Source organism: Phalaenopsis equestris, unplaced genomic scaffold (genome assembly GCF_001263595.1).
Source record: "Phalaenopsis equestris unplaced genomic scaffold, ASM126359v1 Scaffold000411, whole genome shotgun sequence".
Lineage (NCBI taxonomy): Eukaryota > Viridiplantae > Streptophyta > Magnoliopsida > Asparagales > Orchidaceae > Phalaenopsis > Phalaenopsis equestris.
This window is the reverse complement of record NW_018164852.1, coordinates 935,883-947,879: the sequence shown is the minus strand read 5'-3', so window position 1 is coordinate 947,879 and position 11,997 is coordinate 935,883.

The following is an 11,997-nucleotide window of genomic DNA, read 5'->3' as shown; positions in this document are numbered from 1 at the left end:
AAACTGTAGGATCCTAACCGGTGTTGCTCTAAGGTGCTAGATGTTATATATTTCTACCATCTTCTTCATGGACTACAACCATAGGGACATATGATTTGACATTATAACTTGACATACTTGAAAAATTAAACTCGTCATGACGAGGAGCTTGGAATTAGCACGGTGGGCAGTACGACCATCTTCAACAGCAAGAGGATCTATAGCAACATATCCTTCTTTAGAATTAAACAACAAAATCACAGGACTTCGAGGTTATTTGATTATGCAACGTAAATCCTCACCTTATCTTTAGACCTTTTTATGACTCTGCTATACAATATAAGCCCTAACTGGTCTTAGGATTCTGAGGGTGTCGTCTGTCACGACCTAAATCCTCATATCTTCCAGGTTATTTGTGTGATCGTCTCACACGAATGTAAGCTCTAACTAATAAAATTGATAGGATGAAACTCTAATAAAATTGCTAACTAATAAAATTGATAGGATGAAACTTTTAAATAATTTCTTTTCTAAATTGAAGCCAAATAATATGTAGACTGAGAAATCACTGAGAAACTCCTTCGGATCTATGACATCCCCTAGTTCTTCCTCTTTTGGATTCTACAATAAATTTTCCAAATTTGAGTCAATCCTTTTTCACACCTCTTTGCTCTATTTAGTTGAAAAGTCATATCCTTTGAACTCCTTGAAGATAAAATTCTCTGATTTTTATCGAAAGTTTTCTTAGGTGACTTCAGTCATTTAAGATATAATTAACTATAGGGACTTGCCCTTGTCCGAACCTAGCTTAAAATAAACCCTATTTAATTCTTCATATTAAATAGGGGAAATTGTAGGAAAATAAAATGATTTCGCAGACCAAACAAATGTCATATATTTATTAGTTTATTTGATCAAGTCGCATCCTCAAGTTTTGTGTTTATCCCTTGGGATATATACAGGGTTTGAGATACAGTGCTCTTTCATTTGAACTATGAAAAATATGAGATCAGTTTGATTTCATATTTTTCTAAACTTATATACATATGTAAATTAAAATGTTCTTCTGAAGCAGGCGACAGGATTTCGATTCCGGTGTCCGACAGCTTCCAACGGGCAACTCCACAACCTAAAATAGTGCTGACAGACTCATTCTTAAGCTGCACAGGAATTACACTCTTTTTAGGCCTCTAGGTGCTTGTAAATTTTGTCAAGAAGTGTTTTCTGAAGTTAAGAAAGCAAGTGATCACTCTTGCAAGCAGTGAGTTGAACCACCTTGAAGCGGATGATCTCAATGTGCTAAAAAATAGATATCATTTGAATGCATTTGAAACTTTCAGCAGATACATCGATTATTCAAACTAAGTAAGATGGTTGTTTAGATCTAATTCCAATGCCTAAAGTTTAAACTTCTCAGGTGGTTCAACTCTTGAGATCTAGAGGGAGAATGCATTCTTTGGTTGGTGTGGGACCTTAGTATGTTCAAACTGTTGTCCCTTCATCATCAACATAAATCTGACACTGTCCTGGTATTGTGAGTCTTCAGATCTGTCAAGGCCATAGTTTAACCTCCTGTTTTTGTGTGTCGACATTACTTCTCGTGGAGGGTTCTACCATCAAGAAGCATGTTCTCCTCCTAGAGTTGTGATAGCTCTAAGGACCTCCGTGACATGTCTCGATACCTAGTTTGCTATCAAGATCCTTAGCTCTTGCTTCTCTCGTTGCATGTACTACTCCATAACTCTCTAGTGCATCCCATGTTTGCTACATCTCTCTGTGGTTTTTCTCTTATTGTTGGGCTCCTCTTCTTTTGACGACATAACTTCAAACACATCGCACCTTTAAAGATGTTGAATCCAAAATTATTTGGGAGACACACTTAAGAAATAGAGCATTAAAGAGAAGAGAAAAATAGAGAGAGCACAATAATGAATAATAAAATCGTGTAATCTTTATCCATGCAATGAGCCCCCTATTTATAGATATGGAGACCATGAGATTACATCATTACTTTTAGTAATGTAGGGATAGTAGGAGGTATTTTAGGTAATAGGATTTAGTGAGGCTGGAAGCATGAAAAGACGTCCAACTCGTTTTATAATCAAGGCGACCACTATTTTTGGGGGTCGGTTGAATAATGTGAGCCCCCCGGTCAAATGTCCGGTCGAACGTTATTTTCTGTCTAGTATGAGTGGTTATTCCTGTAGAATTGGTTGTGCAAGAATTCGACCGACATATCCTTTGAATATATTGGCATTTATCGCCTCAAATGTGGGTTGGTTTTCACTCCACTAGCATGAGTTGGGCGGCCAAAAGGTAGACCCATGGGTTGCTCGTAGTGGGCCCCTATTTGTCACATCCCTTTCCTTGCGGTCGTTGGATCTTTTTAAGATTCATGTAAGCACATTTTATATGCATTGTGGTGTTTGGTAGCCTATTATTTATAGGATTTTACCATCGATTTAGCTTAAATCAAGGCAAAAACCAAAAGGAAAAAAATTTAAATCCAATGTTCCGTTAAATCTTATTTTTTTGTGTTCTATTTTTTTTCTTTTGCCGCATTCCATCATTTTTACGACGTAAATCATGATTTAGCAAATCTGATTATGACTAGAAGTCCTAAATGTGCATTCACCCGTGACATAATGCCTGAGGGGTGTAGTTTTCCACTATGAGATCGTGGTGTTCAAATCTCGCATATTGCCCTTGAGGAGCTCACCTTCCCCAAAAAAAAAAAAATCCTATATGAAATCTTGTTGGGATATTTTGAAGGTGAAGAGTTACAATTTGTAAACTCTTAGTGGGGACATGGCAACTTAAGCCATCAATTCAATAGTTATTGCTGAAAACTTAATATGATGGTATCTATAACTGAATGAAAGAGATCTTCCCAATTATTTTGATGGCTATAGGTTCTTAGAATCTCTTCCTTTCACAATCCTCTTATGTACACACGTGTGAGCGCGCATGTGAAAGTGAAAGATGCCAGCAAGATTTAACACATCCTTAAATAGTGCCGCTGTAGAGTAGCTGAGGGATTTAGGATTTTATTTTCTTTTCAAATAATTCATGATGACTTGATTGATTATTTGATTAATTAATTCATTTTGATATGTCAAATTTTTTTAATATTTAATGCACTTTAAAAATATGTATATTAATAGATGAAAATATCAAATAAATAAATAGATATTTAGATTAAATTCCTTTTAATTAAAGCTTAAATTTCATCAACTAATTTGAATAATGCCTAACAAATTATGTTAAATTTGATTAAAATTTTAATTAAAGTTATATTTAACAATTAGAGCACATGATTAAGTTATTGGCTTAAAATATAAAATTAATTTGATTTAATTAAAGTTTAATTTTTGAGTCAACCGAATTCTATGAGAAAACTTATATATAATCTTGAATAAAATTAAAAAATACATCTCCAACTCAATGAGACTATAAATAAATAAGTTTAATAAAAAACTCAAATCACATCATTTATCCCCTAATTACATTAGATAATCAAGATTATAAGTTTATTTCACAAATTTCTGATGAATGTAAGGTCTTGAGGACGAAAAATATTGGGGAAGTGATAGCAATAGCTAAGAGATGGTGGTCAAGAAGTGGCTGGGCAACTGTGGTTCGGCTAAGGCCGAGCGACGGTGGCTCAACGGTTGTCGGGAGATCGTGGTCTGGTAACTGTAGCAGTCGGCCGACAACGATATGGTGACTGTGATGGTCTAATGATGGCTATTCTTTGACGATCATGATGGTATGATAGAAGGTTTACAAATTTATAAGTTTATGTAATTTATGATGTTAATTGAGAGAGTTGTAAATTCATCATATCACATAGTTTATGATGTTATTTATTTATTTTTGCACATTAAAAGCTTCGCATTATGTTTACATTGTCGTCAAATTTTGAGTTTAATTTTTTTAATTTTTTTATTTTTTTATCCTATTGAAGAAATAATAGAAGCCGTCCTTGAGGGAAATAATTCATCACAATTGTGCCAGCTTGTAACCAGTGGTGACAACGCCAAAAGAACATTATATTTTAAATAGTTTTTATATGTATAAATAGAATGATAATATCTTGGGCTACCAAGAAAATAAAAAATGCATAGAAATAGAAGAAATATTTGCGTACGAAAAACGTACGCAGAGTTGCGTACATTTTAGGTTCTTCGGAGGGTATAACTAGATTACACTTAAGTTATACCCTCTTGTAATTCTTCTTGTAACCTAAGTGTAACCTAGCTGTACCATCCGAATTACCTAAAATGTACGCAACTCTGCGTACTTTTTCCGTACTGTACGCAAATATTTCTCTTAAAATAGGCACATTCCACACAATAGTCAAATCAATTCTGTTAGAAAAAAAATCATTTTCTTAATAATATATCAATATTAAATAATAAATTAATTTCACTATTATTTATTTTCATAGGCTATTTAGGATAAACTATAATTGCGGAAAATAAAACTTTGATTTTGATTTTTTTTTTAATTTCGATGCAAGTATGTGCAATTCTTGTTGTGAAATGTTTAACTCCAAATGATAGAAAAAATAGAGATAAATGAGAGAATGTTTGTGTGGTCATGAGAACTGAACATCTTGAAATAATAAGAATGCAAAGGTCCAGAGTCACTCTAATTCGATAATTTTCTTAGAGAATAATCGATGTAAGTGAAAGAAACAATAGCGTAGCTTCTCTCGAACAAACAAACTAAAGAATGAGAAGAATCTTTATGATTCAAAAATAAATCATTCATACAAATGATGAAATGCATTATCCACGACCAGGTGGATCACATGTAACACACACTTTTCTTAATTATAAGTTATCTTATTTGATTTTTTTACCATAATATTGATAATTGATTGTGTGCTTATTAATAACAAGGATGCAATGATCATTCTTTTGATGATTGGCATTTTGGGAAAAGATTTTTCAATTTTTTTCTGAACATAATCCAAATTTTCTTTACCCACTTCCATAGATTCATCTTGAATTTTATCTTCATCTTGATATTCCATATATTCTTTTTTAAATTCTCTTATTCTTTTTTAAATTCTTCAAATTCTCTTTCAAATGTCTTTTTGAAATATTCATGGCTTAGATATTCATTAATTTCCATTCTAAAGCATTCATTCTCTTGCTCTTCTGCAGGGTATCTCATTGATTTTGTAATATTAAATGTAACCTCTTGATCACTAACTCTCATAGTTAGTTCTCATTTCTGCACATTTATCAAAGTTAGTTACAGTCGTGGCCAGAAACGGTCTTCCTAAAATGATAAGAATTTTTTTATCTTCCTCCATATATAATACAATAAAGTTCATATGAAAGATAAATTTATCAACTTTTATCAAAACATCTTATATAACTTCTTTAGGATAGGTAATCGAACAATCTGCTAACTGAAGAGTTACAATCATAGGTGAAATATCTCCTAAACCCAACCTTCTGAAAATTGATAATGACATAAGATTAATACTGACTCCTAAATCACATAAAGCTTTTCCAAAAAATCTTTCGCCAATACACAAGGAATATTAAAACTTTTAGGATCTTTGAGTTTTTCAAGAAGCTTTTTTTGATTTATAGCGCTACACTCTTCGCTAAGTGCAACAGTCTTGTTGTCTACAAACTTCCTTTTCTTATTAAGTATATCCTTCATGAACTTCACATAGCTTGACATTTGTTCCAAAGCTTCAACAAATGGAATGTTTATCGTTAATTTCCTTAATATTTCTAAGAACTTTGAAAATTTGTTATCTCTATTTTTCTGCTTCAACCTTTGAGGAAATGGAGGTGGTGGTCTTTCTACAGTAATTTTCATTGGTTTAATAGGACATTTTGACTCAAAATGAAAATCTTCACCGGATTTTTCATTTTCCACCTCATCTTTTTCAACTTTAACTTTCACTTCTTTTTTAACTCTATTTTCTAATTCTTTTCCACTTCTAAGTTGAACTAATTCTTTTATACTTCTAAGTTGAATAACTTTAATTTGCTCTTTGTTATGATCTTTTGGATCTACTTCAACATTACCAGGCAATGCTCCTGGAGGTCTATTGCTAAGTGCGGTAGCAATACATCCCAAATGATTTTTCATGTTTTTAATTGCAGCTTATTGACTTTGTAATTGACTTCCCCCCATTTGCAATATCAGTTCTTCCATTGACAACTTTTTCTCCTTACTCTGCAAATTATTAAATTCTGGAGGGTAATAAGGTTTACAAGTTGGATTTCCTTGATTGTTGGAGTTTCCCAATTAATTCGCAGTGTTGTTTCCCCATTGTAGATTTGCAGCATTAGAATTATTATTACTACAACTAAAATTTAGATGATTCTTCCAACCAGGATTTTAATAATTATCATAAGGATTATTAGAATAATTATTTATTACATTTAAATTCGCAGTGTTGTTTCCCCATTGTAGATTTGCAGCATTAGAATTATTATTACTACAACTAAAATTTAGATGATTCTTCCAACCAGGATTTTAATAATTATCATAAGGATTATTAGAATAATTATTTATTACATTTAAGATCTCATAAGAAGATTGTAAATCTATTATTTGTCCCAATGAATTTTCCTCAAGCATAGGTGATATCTGAGAATAATTCATTGCATATTGATTTATCTTCTTCGATATAACAACTATTTGTGTAACTAACATAGATATTGCATCAGAATTATGAATACTGGCTAATCTTTTTAGATTTACCCTTTCAGAGGGCCATTGAAAATGATGAGTAGTCATCTCTTCGATTAAAGAATCTACTTCATCGAATGGTTTTGCATTAATGATCCACCAGCAGTAGCGTCAATTATTGATCTAAGAGATCCAACCAATCCATTAATAAAAGTTTGAATTATTAACCAGTCTGGCAATGCATGGTGTTGACACTTTCTAAGGAGATCTTTAAGGCTTCATAAATTGATTCTCCTTCAAACTGACAAAAAGATGTAATATCATTTCTAAGCTTATTAGTTTTTGAAGATGAGAAATATGAGAAATATTTAGATAAAAATTGAATTATTGTGATAAATCTCTCCAAGTTCTGATAGATCCATGTGCTAACGAGTTTAACCACATCTTAGCTTTATCCCTTAGTAAAAAATGAAAAAGTTTAAGTCTGACAACATTATTCGATACTCCATCATACTTAAATGTAGCACACAATTCTAGAAAACTAACAAGATGTAAATTAGGACCTTAAGTTGGTGTTCCCCCAAACTAATTGTTTTGAACCATTTGGATAATAACTAGTTTAAGCTCAAATGAATTGACAGCTACAACAGAGTTTGTTATACTTAAATGAATCTCATCTACTGTAGGATTAACATAATCTCTTAATGGTCTCTCAAGATGTTCATTTTCATTTCCAACATTATTCAAATTGCAAGTCATTTTACTAATATGATCTATCTCTTTTTTTGTTATTGAATTTTTCTAATTGTTCTTTCTAACTCAGAATCATAAGGTACTAGATTTTTGGATCTTACACTACGCATAAACATACATAACAAGTAATTTAAAAATAAGCTAACACACTCAAATAAGAAAATATTCAAAATAAACTACAAACACTCTCTTTTTATTTTATGAAAAAGAACACTATAAATTATAAAATAACTTACTACTACTTTTTGTTACTTCCCTGGCAACAATGCCAAAAACTTGATGCTGGTGGATTTAGTGTGTTAATTTATGAAATTGACACCACTACAGCGCCAAAAACTTGATCCTTATATGAAAAGTAAGTTGTGTAAAATATATATAATTATAGATTAATCCCAACAAAATAACTTCAATTAAAATTGTTTTATCTTTTAATAATCTTTAAACTGTCAAATCCTCTTTAAAAATAACGCAAGTATACGTATCACTCAAGTAATAAAGGGCTCTAATGGAGTTCTAGATATCGATCCCACAGGGAAGTTGAAAATGCTTGTAAATAAGTTCCTAAGATTATAATGTGAAGTACTATTTTAAAAATACAAAAAGTAAAGTGTGAAGTTTGAATATTAATTAACAAGTGAATGTTAATTAAAATGCAATTGAAAGACAAAGTTAACTAAACTAAATGCTAAACTTTCAAAAGTAAAATTACGAAAATTAAAACTAAGATGTTGTGATGGAAAGTTCAAATTTAAGAAAGCATCATTTCCCTTTACAATGAGTATATGGTTTGTGAAGAAATTAAATCATTTGAAAAAAAATATATATATATAAACTGTTTTGTGCCAAGTAGGAGCAATCTTATTCTTTACTCTATTCCGAGTGCTAAAAAGAACATTGACTAACCCAAAGTTTGTTCCTCAATTTCGTGGTTATACTGGGAGGTGTTAGGCTGAGAGGATACTGGCTGCCGCTCCAGAGCTCCCAATACTCCCTCCCCTAAGGGCTAAATATCTTGCATCAGTTTCCAATCAACTGGACCAAATTAAGGATTTTAATCTGTCACCTTAAAAACTTCAATTTTGCATTCAACAAAGTATATTTCCCTCTTTATTTGCACCCAATTCCATAGATGAAATACTTTGTCATGAAATCAAATGTGATTCTCCCTATGTTGTAGAAATCATAGCCCTTTCGGAACATATATTTCTCAACACATTTTAACATTTCAATTGGCCAGATTGAAAAGTAAATGAAGATATCAATTCTTCACAAAACCATATCTTCAAAGTAGGGAGAAGGATAAAAAAGACTACCTAGAATTTATGAGAAGGATACGACAAAATATAGATTTCATATATAAAAACAAGTTTACAAAAAAAATAAAATAATAAAAGACACAATTTATCTCACAATCCTTCCTAAGCAAACTCCTCGAAGTTCTCTCCAAGCCTTTCTCTCTTTACAAGCACTCTCAATTCTCTCTTAGGAGTGTAATGAAGAAGAAATCTCTCACCTTCCCTCTCCTCTTACAATCCTTGAAGAAAATCTCCAAGCCCTTGACTTTCTCTCTCTCTATAACTCTCCTTCTTCACGCCATATACCTCACGCCCCAAGACTCCTCTCCTTTTCTCTTCTTCAAGCCCTAAACTTTCCTCTAAAAAGAATTCGAATTTCCCATAAAATTCTGTCCAAAAGTCAACTTTTTTGAATTCAAAAGACATGTCCATTGATCCAAGAGACATATTCCTTCATAAAAGAACTTTTCAAAGTGTCTATATGCATTGAATTACTCCAAGGGATGTTTAGAACAAGTGTCCCTTTGAAAATTCATGTAAAATTCGTCTTGAACCGTCTTAATCTGCAAAAAGTTGTCCTTAGCGCATCATGCGCCAACTCTCTGTCAAATAGCGCATCTGACGCCAATCTGGCCCATCATGTGCCAGTTTGCTTAAGACCGTGTTGTTCTGGGTTTTGACGCATCTGGCGCCACTTTGACGCATCAGCGCCAATCTAGCACATCATGCATCAGAATTCGAAACTTCGTTGTTTTGGCTCCAAATTTCGTTCTTTTTTTTAATACTTTTGCTCAAAATGTCTAAAATTGATATACATGTAACAAAAACATGAAAATGTCATTCTTTAAAGTGTAATATCACAAAAAGTCATTCTTTAAAGTGTAGAAAATGTCATTCTTTAAAGTGTAATATCACAAAAAATAAGCATAAAATATATACTTAAAACAACATATTATCTTGGTGTATCACCCGAACCACCCTCCGATCGAGATCATCCATAAGCCTCATCACAACTCAAACCAACATTTCGAAGAGGTTCGTGGGACCAAGGCAAAGCTCAAGAACCAACCCAATTGAAGCCTCACCTCTTGGGCTAAGGTATAACTCAAAATCCCTAAATCTTGCCTCAGTTTCGACCTTTATGAATAAAGTTCGTATTGCATGTGTATTTAACCATATATATAGGTTCATCTCACCTAGATGAAGGTGTAAGAACATGTCCCATGCGATTTGATTGAGTATCGAGAGAGATATTAGGGTTAGAACACAAACAGTTCTCAATTTAAGGTGTCGGGGTTGATGAACAGATACCGTCCATTCAAGCATGTATCAATGGGACGACGCATATAGAGTCAGATGGACAGCTGATACACGAACCATAATCTGAGTTAGTAGCTTGCATGGTAAGGTCGCCCAATCGCAGCGCGACGCGTGTGAGTTTGGAAACGTCGATGATGACGTGGCTCTGACGTGGATAAGTAGAAAAATAGGATATTTTAGAATTAAATAATTACAAAAAATTAAAATTTCATATATTGGTATAGAAAAATCATAAAAATAAAATAAAAATACCCATGTGCTCAATGAATTGAGGAGAAAAATATGAACCAAAAAAATAAAAAATGTTTTACTTATTTTTGTTTTTAAATTAATTAAATGCTTCAGAGAGTAATTAAATCATAAATAATTAAATGATTATCTAGATTAAATGAAAATTTGAGAGCTAGTTTTGTGGTGAGCTTGGGAGTGCTTTTTGATTTTTTCAAGGTCAGATAACTCCTCTATGGCCAAAAGCCCTAATTTTTAAGATATTTGGTAGAAATTATAAAAAATAGAATAAATGTCAAAAGAATATAAACACAAGATTGATAGGTTTATTGTGGTCAGAGGACCTTGGGAAAAATAAAAGTCAAATTTTAAAAAAAATATAACGTAAGTAAGAGAAAAGTGAGAAAAAGACAGAGATGAGTGAACAATAAAACGTCGTGTCAACAGTGCTGTTCATAAAAAAAATTTCCCTATTTATAGGGGAGTGAGTATAATGTGATGATGTTACATTTTTCCCTACTCTAAGGGGGGACGTACTGATATTCATGGTATTTTACATGCATGATCTTTTCGTCTAACTACTATATGGGTTGGTCATCTAAGTTTAATTGAGTTCGAGTTGGCAATATCGGCGAAGTCACTAGAGATCTGCTTGGTCGACCGAGTTCTAGTCGATATGGATCGAACGATTGATAAGACCCTTTTGTCGATCCTTAAACCTTGATACTCTGAATGTCTTTGGGATGGCTGAAGATGCTAGAGAACTGAACGCTCCTTCAATCGGCTCTCCAACAACGGTTGACTAGGATGGTCTTTGCCCTCATTTCTATCCAAATTGTTCGCGCATGCACCCTTCATTCGTTTTTGGTTTTACTGGTTTTAACTCGAACAATTTTACTTAGTCAAATAAGTGGGTCTCATGGTCTTCTCAACGGGTTTACTCTTTTCATCTGAACCATCAGATCTTCTCATGATCATTCCTGATATATTTTTGAAGTGTAATTAGATATGTAAATATAAAAAAAATTGAGATTCATACACTATTTTTTCCAAAATTAGCCTCATTATTTGTATTAAAAAAATTAGAGGTTATTGATATTCTGAAACAAGGATTTGAACAAGAGGTTAGAATTTTGTTAAACTTGATTATAATCATTGATTTGGATCAAACTCCGGCTTCCATGTAAAATTTAGAAATATGATGGTTCGCAAAATATTTTGCAATATATTTGCCTAGTGGTGTGAATGAGCAGAGCTTGAGAGCGCCCCAGCTCGGCTCATGTTAGGTTTGTTAAAATGTAACACTATTATTGTTTGACTCGTTTATATATCAAACACAAAAAAATTGTTCTTGTTTCACTAGTTTGCTTAGCGAGCTAAATATGAGCTATTCGTGAACAACGAGCTGTTTTGACTAGGGGTGTAAACGAGTTGAGCTCAAGCTTATCTCGTGTTCGACTCATTAAAAAATATTACTGCTCGTGTTCAGCTCGTTCATATATCGAGTCTAAAAAATTTGTTCATTTTCGATTCGTTTGCTTGGCGAGCCGAACATGTGCTGTTCACGAACAAGTTATTTTGATAGTCCTTGCTACACAACCTAGCGTGTTATGGGTAGGGTGAGATTTAAATCTTAATATTTATATTAAAGTATTCATTTAAATAGGATTTAATATAGTTATTCTATTTTTTTAATTAAAAATTTTAATTGATTATAAGTATTTGTAGTCTTGTCGTCAATTATATATATATA